Below are 13,722 nucleotides of genomic sequence, written 5' to 3'. Positions count from 1 at the left end.
GACGAGTCACCTTTCATTTCTATTATCGTATCAAAGGCGCTTATTAATAGGCGCATCGTTCATGAAATGTTTGTTTATAGTGACATATACATATAATACAACTTATATGTACATGTCGATCCGTAGCATTCTAAAAACAATCTTAAAAATTCGTCTTGAAAGAATCAATTTTTACAGGTATTTTTATTAAAATTACATCATTCGTATAAATCAAGCACGCGTGTTACGAAATTACCCTGCGAGAATTTTCTTACAATAGCAAGATTCAAAGCTACGTCGAACAACCGAGTCCAAAATCCGAGTGCAAATGAATTTACTAAACTTTGCAACAGATATCTTTATTAAAGCTACACTATATAAATGAAGCACGCGTCTGACGAAATTACTTCGTATGAAATATTTATATAATATAATAAAATTCGAAGTTGCAACCGAGAGTTAAAATCCGAGGAAATTTATCCAAAATTAGAATCCTCGAAATCAAACCGTCAAAAATTATCCAGTCGCAAGGTGCAGCAACTGGTGAACTTAAACAGGAAGCGGTCTCCTCGAGGCGTATCAACGCAGCCTGCAAAAATTCGTCGTACGATCAGACAGTTTTTATGACAGGAAACTGCCGGTATGTGCCATCCGTCGTCGAGAGGATAGCCGACGGTTGGCGGAAGCTTTTAAGGAAAGAGACCGCTGCCACGCCTCGCCAATAGGAAATTTTAATACATTCGGTATATCGCCAAGGAACATGGAACAGGTCAAAAGCTGGCTACGGTGTTCGCTTCGACTATCGTCGATGCAGGGCTGCGTTCGTTGCACGGGAAGAAGCTATCGATCGGTCCGTGTCTTGGAAACGTTTTATTTTTCGCTCCCGTTCTCGTTCGCGTTCGACTCGTGTGCCATTCCCTGTGCTGGTTGGCTGGAGAGTCCGGGATTAATTCCCCGACTATTACTTGTTTCTTATTCCATTTTTATCTAGAGTTAAAACTCCGTAGTCGACGGTTTATTTCTCTGGAGTATCGTGCCGCGGAGAGACTCGTGTATTTCCTATGGTTTAGCGAACGAAAGTAGCAAAAATATTTAGCGACGATTTTTTAAACTACTCCTCTACCACGTTAAGAATAAATTTTTGAACAGAAATTGGCAAAATCAGACACTAGAAGAATGACACAGTTAGAAACGGTAATCTTTTCTAGGAAATCGACTTGAAATATAGTAGAAAGTTTAAAATAGGTAGTTATTATTCATTTGAACTTTCGTAATGGACAGATTTCCTGTTTTTACGCTTTAGGTAATAGCCTCTAGGCTCTGACTACCTTTAATAAAATATTGTTTATATATATTTCTTAGCCTCGAGAGCGATGTTAAAATAGCTTTTGGTTTGTAACATTCTTCTCGTTAAATGCGTTAAATTTCTTAAATAAAAGACTGACACTTCTACGGAATATATAATTCATTTTTGGATTTAATTTTTCTACATATTTTTAAATCGGTAATTTCCCATAGATGTTACTTTTCTAACAACTTGACAATGTGTACAACCTTTCGATTACTGATTGGTGATTACTCATATTCTTTAATATTATTTCATATTATGGATACAGCAAATAGGTAAAGGATATAATAATTAAAACGAAAATCGAATATTTTATATATTTGTGAGATTGTAGAAATCAGAAATTATCGTTATTATAAGTAACAATAAAGGTGTTGAAAGCACACTGTGATTCGAATTAATTTCCTTAGTTTCCTTAATTAAAATAATTTCGATTTCGTGACAAGTTAAGGTCCTCGTTATTTCTTTCCTCTGACCTGAACGGTTTTTTAGAGCCTCAGTCAATGAACTTTCGGCTGAAATATTTCTACGAAAGTAATCGGGGTTAGTGCAGCCTGGTGTCAGAGTTATTGCGTCCTGCTAGCCACAAATCTCGATTTACGAGCTCAGGATCTAGGTATCCACCACATCCGAATCTTCCTGCTCTTTCCGTAGCTTTTCGTTTCCGTTTAATGATAACCTATATTTTTTCGATAACTCGTAACACCCTGTCTGGTGAGGGTGGTGAAGAAAAAATTTGTTCTCTAAAGAATAAATCGAGCATTTACAGTAGCGATAGTAAATACTTTAGAATTACTTAAAAGTATAGGAGAATATTTCTTATCTTTAATATCGAAATTACAGTTTTCTTCCTTATTTCTTCGTTAATTCAACAAATTTCCATAAACATCCTGGGCTGCTTATCACGTAATATAGTCTAACTCTTCATCATTCCATCGAGCTTCCTTTCTCGCAAATTCCTCCAAACATAACTAAGAACCCCTGATGCACAGGTCCGAAAGGTCGCCGATTTCGAGTCGTACATTCGGTACGCAGCGCGGCAGTTATCGATTTCCGAAGCGTAATAAAGCCGTTTCGAGAGTATACCGAGTGGCGTGCGCGAAGAATCTACCTCGAAGGCGTTCTAAAACTCGCGACTAACCCTCGAAGGTTCCACGTGGAACAGGATGGTCGCTTTTTTCGTCCGCAAATCACTTTTTCGCCTCTATTCTCGGTCTATCTAGCAGAAGTTTGTCCCGGGAAAGTTCCGTGAGCCTTCAGCGAAGAGAAAAGACCTTTCTCGTTTTCTCGATCGACCCTGGTGGTCGTTGGAGTGCCGCGGGCGCGGCTTCCGATCGATCATCCCGCCCACATCCTTTTCCTTCCGCTTTTCGCGATGGAAATCGCGGCCAATCCAAAAAGGACTCCCTCCTTTGATTGGATACACCGATCAAAGCAGCCAGTTTTCGTGGAAAACCCGCGGAAAACTGTCGGCCCCGCACCAACAACCCTTTGACCGGCTTTCATCGTCCAGGCCAAGCCTCGTTAGGGGCGGCCTTTTCTTTTATGCAGTCCGTGTCAGCTACTTGAGAGGAACTCTGCGGCTCCCTTTAACGTGGTAATTGAAATTACACTGGGCGCTTCTCCTTTTACTCTTTATTCTTCTCTTTTCTTTCTTTCTTTCTTTTTTTTGCCCTTCCTTCTTTCGCTGTCTTCTTTCGATTGGTTTGTTTTTGGCGGTCGGTCGTCGCTGCTCGTTTAAAGCGACGAGGGCTCTTTCCTGTCTGCCAGTGGTGAAGGTGAATTATGTTGCAGGTTTTAAGTAATTTGAAGGTGGATTTTTAAGCTTTTCTAGACACTGTAAATTAGTGCAATCCTGTACTTTTTTTTAGTAGACATGTACAGAGAATGTAGGTTTTCCGAAGATAAAAAAGATATAAAAATATAATATTATTTGAAAAAAGAAATCTCTTTAATAATATTCTTGAACCACTGAATCTTCAATAAAATCATATCACTTTAATGTTACTGCGAATTTTCTAATTCTCTTCTCTAAATATCTCTCTCTTTCTTAATCAACACGACTAATTCAAATAACTTATCAACTTCTGCTTAATTTTCCTCCAATCAGACGAAATGAAAATGTTTCGACAGAGTTCGATGAGAAAGGTGTGACTCGTTTACCGCGGAGATACGCATGCGTTCGAGATGATTGTCGAAACAACGGCAGTATCCGAAACCACGATACGGAAGAGCAAACACCGATAGGATTTCCGTGAACGCGCGGTTTCCGCACGGATGAACGAAGAATTTCTCTGTTCCCTGGCAAGGAGCTACCTTTGCTTTCGAGCTCGTCTCGAAAATCCTGCGAGACGCGCCGTTCCACCGCTAAGACGACGCGGTTCGACGCTTTCGTCGATCGTTCCGGCGTAGGATCGCGAGAAACGGTCGTGAACAAGATTTCACCTCGCGAACCGTGGAAAATCACGTTCACGGGAATTTCGTCGAGCTATAACTCGTTTACTGATCTCTTTTGGAATTCGGCATACGATTGTTTCAGATATAAGCCGAAATTGGTTGCGACATATTCACGAAAAATATTCCCTTGTTTTCCATTTTTTAAAATATTTCTGAGGAATATTCTACTCTTGTTTATATTTCATTCTTACAAGATATTCACAAAGAATTTTCTACCTTTATATAAAGTTAAGTAGAATCGGCAAAATGATCTTTCAGGAAATATTTCATACTTTTTAGCACAGTGGATATTTATTCTCCAGGAATTTATACTACAAATATCGTTTCTTTTCATGTAACTTAGTATTGTAATCTTTTTATCGATGCATTGTATAGCAACTTGCTGTCATGCGATAATGAACAAGTGTTTTTCTGACGTACATGTCTACCAATAATTAATCTTCCAAGTATTCCAGAGGCATTTGAAGTATGAAGAAATTGAACTGGAAGAAGATTAAAATGTTAGACTGAACGTTCTTTCTTCCTATATGCCTTCAGGTATGGAAACATTCTGTTCCTTCTCTACTCTCTTTCCACATAGATCAAAGAGTTTAAAAACTTTTTACTATAGCCTCGAGAAGACACTCATTAATTATTTCTAGCCGACCTCTTTTTCTCTAATCGGTTTCATAAAACAAATTCCAATAAATTCCTCTCTCAATTACTGGAACGTAAATGGAAAACATTTCACAGAACTCTTTTTTTACATATTTCCTTGAACGCTTCTCGAAAGAAAAATCCAACATCTCAGTTGAGTGATCGCGAAGCGATGTCAATCGGCGACTGGAAGCCTTTAATCAAGATTCCGTGAACGGACATTCTCTCAGACCGGTTGGTGACTAATTGCGAATTAACAAAGATGAAATGTTTTTGTCTCATCCATGATCAACACGGATCAATAAGAGTGTATCTATTGACGTAAAGTGTAAAGGATAATATTAGAAAGGCTGTGTTAAGGTCATAATTTAAAGACATAAACTGGATTCCCATTAATATTAATAATGTTCTTTTTTTATACGTATACACATGTTCTTCTCTCGAATATATGTTCTTCGAATCTTTTTCTACTATCAAAAGATCGTTTTATATCGTATCTCATTGTAGTTTTAATAATATTTGTGTTGTTTGCTTTTATATGTAAATAAGTATTATTAACTTTGCACGCTTTAAGAGATTATTCTCGTAAACGAGAAACGATTATAAGAGTAAGCAAACAAAATAATCAATTTATAATTTCTTATAGAAAGTGCCTACATTTGTAGCTTATAACAGTTAACATTTTTTTAAATTTTAATGATTTCTCATTAAATTTCCATTTGATAAATCATATTTGGTAGCAATTTTATCTCAAGAACAGGATTTTTCTGAATCTCTCAATTTGATTAAACAAAATTTTAAACAATCATATACAATATAACAAATTTCATTTTAATTAACAGTAAAATTTATATCTATTTGAACAGTATTATAAACAATCATATAACGATCGACGTCTGAAAATTTGCTCATCATTTCACAATTCTAACTTGTTAACCGACCTATCTCTCCATTTTCCATAACTACAACTTAACGAAGATAGATTCATTTCGATTAGGTTAACAAAATTGAAATAACAAATAAAGAAGTAATGGAGTCCTAAATAGCTTTTACAATTGTCAATATAATTTACCATAGAATTCGATTTATTGGAACGAAATCTTAGCCGATGCCCATCCTGCCGATTAAATTCGATACGAGTTCAAATAAACGAAATTTCACTGCAATTCATCTTGAACGAAGATAAAACGATATATGAAAAAATGAAGGATCCTTAAATAAAGATATCATTACGTGCAAGAGATTGAAAGTGCAATAGCGACGAGTTAATTCGTCTAACTCATTTAATCGGTTAATACGCCTTCTTTTCCGATATTCTCCGTAATTTCGCGAATCCGCATAACGAGAAGCGATCTTTCCATCGCAGCAGACGAGGCCTGCCCTAAAATATTATCAATTAAGCCAGCGAGCATTATCGTCCTTTGAAACTGCTCCGCGAAACGAGGAACAGAGCGACCGCAATCGGGAGAACAGTGCAGAGACAGGACACTTGGGAAATCCCGGGGAGAATTGCTTCACCTTATCGTTCCTGGTTATTGCAGGAAGTAGTTGAGAAACGGCGCCGTTCGCTCGATAATTGTCAGATAACATTGAGGCGAAACAATTGATTTTCGTGGAACGGAAAGAAGACAATATCAGGCACCGATCGAAGAATCTCGTAAGCTGTGCTTCGAACGCTAAAACTACCGAAGACTAAAGAGTGCCATTTCTTTCAAAGTATTATTTATCGTATCTTAGATATTAGATATACCGCTAGATTTTTTCCAGAAAATTTATGAATCTCGCGTCTATTGCTAGAAGGTTTATATCTTTGAACCGAATAGGTTGTTGCTCTTTTTAATTGTGTTACATTGATACGCTCTCTTAACCACTGAGAAGCCAACAGTTTAATGATATCAGCTAGTACGAGATAAAAAGGTTTTCCAATTATAATCCCCATAAGAGCACGAAACTAAAATCAAAAGGAAAACCAGTCCTCTAAACACTTTGCAAAACCAATCATGTAGAAGAAAACCAGCCCTCTAAATATTTCTTAATTCTTCATCGATCATCTTCTTACAAATTCATTGCCGATTCCCTTCCAGCAACGCAAACTTGCCATAAATAACTCCATAGACCCGTTCATCTGTCGAATATCGGCACAATATTTATCCACGCCGACGAGAACATTTTCATTACCCTCGATTCATCGTTCCGCACCAAGAAACGCGCGCAAACCGGCGCGAATTTCGTCGATGAACAGAGAAAACAGACGACCGGCGAAAAGTTTAACGCGCCACGTGTCGAAAGATCAATAGGTAGGGAAAGCAACTCTTTCACGATCGTTGGATCGTCGTTCCTTTTCGATCGTTTAGAAAATCTAGGATCGTCCGTGAAATCGTGCAAGCGCGGACAGTACGAAATAACAGGCGAATCTTGGATCGTCTGGAGCCGAGTCCTGAAGATGACAACCGGCCGTATTTTCCAGGGATAATGGCCTTGCCTTTCTTCTTCGTCTTTCCTCTTTTATTCCTCTCTGCGTTGCCCAAGGACCGATACTCTCTTTTTAGCTATTAAGTTTGCAGCCACCGATTCAAACGTTCGCTGCAGACGACCAAATTATCGAGCGACCGTCGCGTCGTCGTTGCTTTTGCTTCCGCGTCCGTCAACGAGACTCGATGATCTTTCAAGGACTCGACCTTTTATTCGTTTTTCTTACAAACTTTTTTTTCCAGCGGATTTTAGTCAGTTCTAGCGTTGATTGGTCGTTAAACGTGAAGGATGATGTTTTGTGATTGCCAGGTTTTTTTCGGTTGAGTTTGTTGGTTGTTTTGTGGAATTGAATAATTCAGGTTATATGTAGAATTCGGGGTAAAAGAAATAGGTTCTTCGTCGGTTATCGTAATGATCGAATATTTCTACATCTTTTTACGAAAATTAGTTTCTTTCAATGATGAAAGGACTTGATTGTTGAAATTATAATTGAGCTTAAAACTGGAACTGAATATTGACTGTTTGATTTTAAAAAGCATAAATTTATTATTAATCGAATATGTCACAATATTATGCTTATTTTATATTTACTTAAGAACTTTAACATTATTTTAATGAAAAAAGATGTTGATTACTAATACAGCGTTGGATATCTTAATTTCAGCCTACATTTAATAAAACAGTTATTATTAAAATGTATTTATAATTCTGTTTTGCTGCCCAATTTTAAACAGTTTTTATGCGTTTACTTTTATCTTCCGGGATCAGATTAGTTTATTGTTTAAATCGAAAGGTCTGGGTTGAATGATTGTATACTCAAAGGCTACTCCTGTTTCTTTTAACTTTTTCACTATGTTAAATCAATCTTCCTTGATCCAAACCAGAAAGTTTCAGTTGAAGATAGCTATCCAGTCTGTGTGTGCTACATGAGAAAATTCATCTTACTTAATCATTCAAATGAAGAATTATAAATACACAAATTATAACATGTTTCGAATAGAAATATACCTTAATGCAATATTTCGTCTCAAACAGAAAATCGACTTTCCCATACTACCAATAACCAACAACAGCTTATTAAATAGTAACGTAATACGAAATACCTAATTCTGAACGATCACTGAATCCTAACAGGGATTTATATCAGCGAATATTAAACAATTCAAATCATACATGAAAGAGAAAATGTCCAATATTATCAATGACCAACGCAAAATTACTAAATTATAACTTATGAAATACATAATCCTAAACGATCATTCTATACCTCACTGAATTCTAGCAGAGGTGCCTTTATGTATCTGAATATTAAAAAATGTTGATCATATATAGAATATAATAAAAAATTCTCGATTAAATTCAGATTAAAACGATATAGCACGATAAGTATGAGGTGACGATAAAAGAGAAGATTTCGAAAACCCATAGACCGAAATTATATTCAGTCGCAATCTAATATCGTCTGTAAACTCCAACCAATCTCAAAGAATGCGAGCTCCATTTTTCCACCAACCCCACGCGATCATTTTCCACCGCGCAAACACTATGTATAAAATCCAGGCTCTCGCGGAAAAAGGGAACGCGTTTCAACTCGTCGATATTCAATCCGGCAAACGGAATCCCCATCGCATCGGTGGCACAGTAATTTCCGGAAGAGGCCGAAGTCGAACGGATTGACCCAGGTCGGGTCTGTTCCTTCGTTTCGAGGGCTTTTCTCCGCCCTCTGCCCCTCTCTGTATCTCACGAGAGGGCGTCCTCCCTGTCGGATTTAGGGCGCTATTTAAGTAGAGGCTTATAGGGCAGCTTCTGTTTCTCTTTCTCTCTTTCTCTCTCTCTCTCACTTGCGTTCTCAGTGACTTTATTTCTCTTACTCTGTCTCTCTTTCGCCTCTTGTTATCTGGAGCAGCAGCGACCGTGTCTGCGGAGGCTGTGTCGTATTGATCTGTCGCTCGGTCGGTCGCTCGGCAGCGCGGAGAAAGAGAGGGAAAAGCGGAGAGTCTCGGTAATTTATCGCGAGCCAACGGCAGCGAGATGATTCGAGCGCGACGCCTCCGCGAACAGATCCGATCGAAGACGCGCAGTGACGCCTGCCTCTCTTTTTCTCTCTTCCTCCCTCCCTCTCCCTGTCACTCGTTCTCTCTCTTTCCCTCCCTTTTGGAACCGATAATTCGGTCACGCGCGATCGATCCGACTGAAAAGCTTGACTGACGATTAATTGGAGGCGCGAGATGAAACGCCGCTCCAAGCTCCAGCTTTCTCTCTGTACATATATGTATATGAATATCTATATTCTTCTCTGTTGGTCAGATTTTGCGTTTAGTATGTATTTTGCGGTGGTTCGGATTCTCATGTTTGGGATATTGTTCATGGATTTTTGATACGCAGGTTGGAACTTTTCTATGAATTAAATATGCCTTTGGCTGCAACTTTCTCTTTCATTATCTATCTATGTGACTTATTCGCTAATGGAAAACATGTTGCATTTAGCATTGTGGTATCTCCGATGATGAGTAGAATTTAAATTATGGGTTCTGGTTACAGGAATAGTAACCAGATTTTCCCTTTTTCTCTCATTGTATATCGAGCTATAGTTCTCTTCTGTTAGCAACAGTTTAGAATTTTGATGTACTTTGCAATGATGTGAACATTCATGATGTAGCTTATGGGTTCTAATTGTAAAAATAGACATTTTTTTACAAATTACAGCTAATGCAGTTTAATAGCGTGCGTTTTGTAATTTATTTATATTTATTATATTTATTTATAACATCAGGACGAAGAGGGAGAAATAAGAACAAATATAATTGATTTTAGATGTTAAACAAGATCATTTTGCATATATATATATGATATACATATTTTGTTAAATTATTTCGTTTGAGAGGTAACATTTTTTCCAGAAGCTATATATGGCTTCGATTTAAGGTATACGATAAATCTGCTGCCACTTTAATATCCTTCACATTAAAACGGTACATAAAGTAGTTAAAATACACCTACACTATAATGAATCCTAAATACAACCGGATCCATAGCAAATAATTCCATCACCGATTTCGTCACCGATGATCGATTCCATTTCGTTCGGTTCACCGTCCTCAGTTTGAACTCATCAAAATTCAAGGGCGACGCGATTGTAACGATTGAGCAAGTCTCGATCCGGCTACAATGTGGCAAATAACGCGACGATGAATTCCGAGAGGGTTCGTATAGCGACTCTGCAAATTGGGTAGTTTATATTATTCACCATGCTCGAACATATGCTACCAAATTGGTAAAACGATTTAACGCGACAGAATCGAAAGACTTTGTGATTGTAATAATAAACGTAGACAAGCTGATAAAGTAAACGTTAACGAGCAAAAATGTGGACGTCGACGAGTTTTCGGTCGCGCGACACGCTGTCACGTGCGTCGCGTCGTCGAGGCACGCGCGCAGAAATTATTAATTACGTGGCGCATTCAGCAACCGACGAAGAAGTCGTCGACTCGTTTTCCAAAAGTGGACTGAAATACTGGAAACGAGATTGTCGGGACGCGCCACGACGTCATGCGACTCGTTTCGCACGTGTCTCTCATCTAATGTCAGAGTTGACGCGAGGAATGTTGATCGTGATGCGTCAAAGCATACTCTTAATTGGATAAGACAGAAATTATGGAAAGTACAGATATAGCTGCATTTTTACAGGAATTTTTGTTTTTAACGAATCTTCGATCGTTGTATTCTATAGTAAATTTATTATATAGTATTATATATATAATTTATTATTTATCATATGGTATAACATTATATAATAAAATGTAAGAGAAATGAAATTATTCGCAACGTAAAGAATAACAAATACGAAAATTCGTGACTACTTCAATATTATTTTATCTCATATATATATCTTGAATATTATCCTTGCTTCTAAAGTAAATTTACTTCTATTTATTCTATTCGAAATTTATTCTCTTCGAACTAGAAATAAAATAAACAATCACAAAGTACGTACGGGTGTGAGAATTTACGTTTACTTTAGTATTATCTTACTTTGTCGTGCTTTTGAAGCAGAATTATTTCAATTCTCGTTGGATTCACAGCAAACATGAGAGAAACAGAATTATTTACGACATGAAAGATAACAAATGTGAGAATTCGTATCTAAAGTAAAAAACTTTCCACGTTAAGGTAGCAAAGAAACAAAGGTACAAAAAAATTGCTTTACATATTCTACAATATTCCATTGGTCGTAAAGTTGGTTTGACGATTCCATTGCGGTCATAAAATCATAGAGTCAACTACAGTATTATTTCTTCCTATTATTATTGTTACCGAAGGAACAGGTTTCTATTAAGAAGGAATAACTAACAGAGTTGTCGTTCGCATCTACGTACAAATTTGTCGAAGGATTTTAAAGTAATCACGCTTGCACAGCAAAAAATATTTCCCTCGGCGAGACGAACGCAAGAAACTTCATCCTGAAAATAGTATTCTGCGCTTTAGAGTATTCTTCGAAAGGTAACCACTATACCAAAAGATCTTATCGATAGATGTCAAGGTTCCGTAATTGCACGAAGCTTTGCTGAAAGGTTTCATTTCCTTAAACAAACCTCTGGTAACTCGATCGGTAAATCCTCTTAACATAAGAAAACAAGAAAATTAAAAACATCTTACCAATTATCGACATCGTATCAAACACGATGTGATTATTATTTGTTATTACACAGTAACGTCTTTTATGGAAAATAGGAAAACCAAAGTAATCTGACGCTTTACATTCGATTAATCTTCTACTTTATATTCATCATTTCTTCTAGTCCGATTACTGTTTACCTCGAAGTGACGTCTTTCCAATTCTGGAATGACTACAAGGAAACTAAAAGCAATCTGTCGTTTCATATTCAATTAATTTTCTACATGTAACACAAATTAATCCTATCATTCATTTTATTTATTTATTCCGATCCAAATACATTTAAACGCGATTTCCTCGAAAACAAACTGACGTATGAATAGTCTGCGGATTTCTATCCATTTATAGGAAATTTGAATGTGTATAATTCCACAAAATGCGCACAATATGGGAAGATATATAAATATCCAAAGTATAATGCTTTCTGTAACTTTCTGTACTTATTTTTAGTAGGTAGATCAATATTCTATCTGTATTTTATTTTTTTAATAGTATTCCTATAGAAATCTGCAGTCTATATGTGAAACAATTTTATTCTATATTATTCACAGTATTATTTTAAACTGGGAAATATACCTTAAGCTTTATTTAAGTCTACAGTTCGTGTCTGAGCATAATTCATTTTGTTACACAATTTCAACGTAAATGATAACATATTAAAACAAATAAACGGTAATTAATCTTGGGATGTTTCAACTTTAAAAACTCTCAGCCATGTGCCCAACAATTAGAACTGAGCAGGAAGTTAAGCGTCAAGTAAGCGGCCTATCAACCTATGCGACTATCAAACGAACTAATTGTCGTATGATAACACGGACCATCATCGAAAGTGCCTGTGCCTGTTACCAGATACAAATGTGATATCTACAAAAATTGTCAACTTACTATTTCACGTAGAATCGCTCTCTTGCCTAATACCACGATCACTAGGACATTTGTACGAAACATTTCTTCTACAAACGCGATAAAATGTTCGCTTATTGCATCAATTTGCAAAGTGCAAGAACATGCGAGATACGAGAAGCGATCGATCAATCCGCGGCGAAATCGGGTGGCGCAGACCAGGCGTCTGGATGCGTCAAAGGGTGGCATAAGGTCGTCGTGGCAGCGGAGTCCGCGAATCGATATTTGCCTACCGGCATGTTCCTGATGCGATTTGTTTATGCGACGTCAGGACGACCTTTAAAATATCGCCATGACGGTCGGTTCGCGCACGTGAGCGCAGCGATTCGTTGTATAACCGGTCGTTACATAACGTCGATTCCGCACGGTTTCCTCCCGTCCGCCATCTATTCATTGTCAGAATAGAGTAATCGGAGAGTTGCCAGTGGCAGCCGAGAGAGAACATGCCGCGTCGTCTCTATTCAACAACTGTCCTTCACGAACGAGCTTCGGCTCGATGAATCGACCCTCGAAGATCCCGTCATTAGGTTGCCAGCCTTGAATTTTCCTAAAGACGAGCAGCAAGACGACAGGCCAAACTGCAACTTTGTAAACTGGTGTGCAGCAACTCGGGCAGGAGTCGGATCTCCTTCCAGCACCTAATTTTAACTTGTTGTGTCATGTTGTTCGCCTCGTAGTGAAATACACCACGATTTAGGGGGATAGTTTCGGGGTATTTTGGGCTTGTTGCAGAGATACGAGGAACAGGATGAGGCGAATGCAGTCCGGATTAATTCAGCTAAGAATTCGAAGTTCTAGATGACATTATGACACATGACTCGTAGTTTTATTGGATTGTGCATGCTGTTGGGATTTTTGTTGGGAATTGTTATTACAGGATTTTATTGATGATTCTAAATCCTTGGTGTCTTTACAATTCAATTGAATTGCGGATGTTAGTGGGAATTTGGATAGGAATTTTGATGATTCGTGAATTGGTGACTGGTATTTCATTCTAAATTCTTGGTAACTTTGCGAGGTGTGTAGTTTTACTGATAAAGGGAATTTATAATAGTTAGGGAATTTTATTGTAGAACTTACGATATCGGCAGATATTTCATCGATAATTTTCTAATTGCAATAATTTTTTAATCATGATAGTAGTTTAAAGTAGGATGTTGATGTTTCCCTGGATCTTTGATATTCTTTCGCATCAGCTAATTTCAAAATTCAACTTTCTATGTTCGTTTAAAAAATTATTTGATTATTTGAT

The 13,722-nt window shown here is 37.4% G+C and overlaps 1 protein-coding gene across 2 annotated transcripts in view; it reads left to right on the top strand.

Annotated features, from left to right (window-relative positions):
- The window catches only part of LOC132905289 (protein Tob1-like), an 87,891-nt gene that overhangs the window by 60,294 nt on the left and 13,875 nt on the right, over nucleotides 1–13,722 (top strand). The window lies entirely within an intron of this gene.

Source organism: Bombus pascuorum, chromosome 3, assembly GCF_905332965.1.
Source record: "Bombus pascuorum chromosome 3, iyBomPasc1.1, whole genome shotgun sequence".
Taxonomy (NCBI): domain Eukaryota; kingdom Metazoa; phylum Arthropoda; class Insecta; order Hymenoptera; family Apidae; genus Bombus; species Bombus pascuorum.
This window is presented reverse-complemented; position numbering and strand designations above follow the sequence as displayed.